The following is a 1,312-nucleotide window of genomic DNA, read 5'->3' on the forward strand; positions in this document are numbered from 1 at the left end:
CTCTGCTCCCGACTCACTGAATCTGCCATATGACAAGAGGGCCCAGTAGACGGGACACTGTGAGCATCACATGACTGCCAAGTTTTACATTTCAGAAAGGCCTAGACATGGAAATTCAAGACTATCAAAAGCCCTACAACCTCACCACATCTCCTCGCTGCATACGCTCGGTTTCCATCGCCAATGTCATTTGTGTATCACCTAGTAGTGACATGTCCTGTTCATCCTCAAAAATCCCTTAGGTAGCAAATGTCCCACGGGGTCACCTTCCCCATCAGCTGAGTCAGAATCACAGAATTCTAGAAGAGCAAAGCTGACAGAAATCTTCCCAGGGACAGTATAAGTGTTGGCATTTCTGGAGGGCTTACCGTGGCCCAGCCACTTCATATATATGATTTCACTTTATCGTCATGCTCACTCTGCCAGGGAGGTTTCGCCATCTTCATAGTTTAAATACAATAAAGAAAGAGAAACAAAAATCAACAAAAACGAGGCTTGGAAAAGGGACTGAATTTGTTCAAGGTTACATGCTGAGTAACCCAGATCTACAAAATCTAAAGCAGTGCTTCTGAATGAGGAATGTGTAGAAGGTAGTCTACCAAGAATAATAAGAAAGCTCATGATTCAATACAGCATATCATGCTCACTTTGGCAGCACGTATACTAAATGGGGACAATACAGAGAAGTTTAATATGGCCCCTGTGCAATGATGAATTCATGAAGTGTTCCCTATTTTTAACATTTCTTTATTTATAAAATAAAGTAAGTAGAATTTCCTCTGAAGTGAAGGTTTTATTCAAGGGCAAATAATATATAACCAGTTTTATTAAGTAAGCATGAACGAATTATGGAACAATACAAATTTTGTACAAATTTGAAGATTAAATTTGAAGCTTTAAGAAAGATATTCATATGTAAAGCTATTTCTGGTTTGCCTCTGGGAAGATTCTGGTAGAAAATTTAAAACAGTGGTTCTCAACCTTCCTAATGCTACAACCCCTTAATACAGTTCTTTATGTTGTGGTGACCTCCAATCATAAAATTATTTTCATTGCTACTTCATAACTATAATTTTGCTACTGTTATGAATTGTAATGTAATGGCTGGATGAATGAGCCAGAGGCAAACTCACCCCACCCCTACCTACCCTGTACCACTTCTGGTCTCCCCTACTCAGATTTTTCTTCTCCCATGGGAGGTTTCTCCCCTATGAAAACACCCAGAATCATCCTAGAGATGGTTCTAATCAATGGACACTTGGTTCTACACTTCGTGTGCCTGTCTTTATAGCCCTCATCCCTCCATGAGGTA

General features: G+C 39.9%; 1 pseudogene; it reads left to right on the forward strand.

Annotated features, from left to right (window-relative positions):
- The first annotated feature begins 639 nt into the window (after positions 1-639).
- LOC121827714 (U6 spliceosomal RNA) lies at positions 640-738 on the forward strand (annotated as a pseudogene).
- The last annotated feature ends 574 nt before the right edge of the window (positions 739-1,312 follow it).

The sequence above is a fragment of the Peromyscus maniculatus genome, chromosome 2 (assembly GCF_049852395.1).
Source record: "Peromyscus maniculatus bairdii isolate BWxNUB_F1_BW_parent chromosome 2, HU_Pman_BW_mat_3.1, whole genome shotgun sequence".
Classification (NCBI taxonomy): domain Eukaryota; kingdom Metazoa; phylum Chordata; class Mammalia; order Rodentia; family Cricetidae; genus Peromyscus; species Peromyscus maniculatus.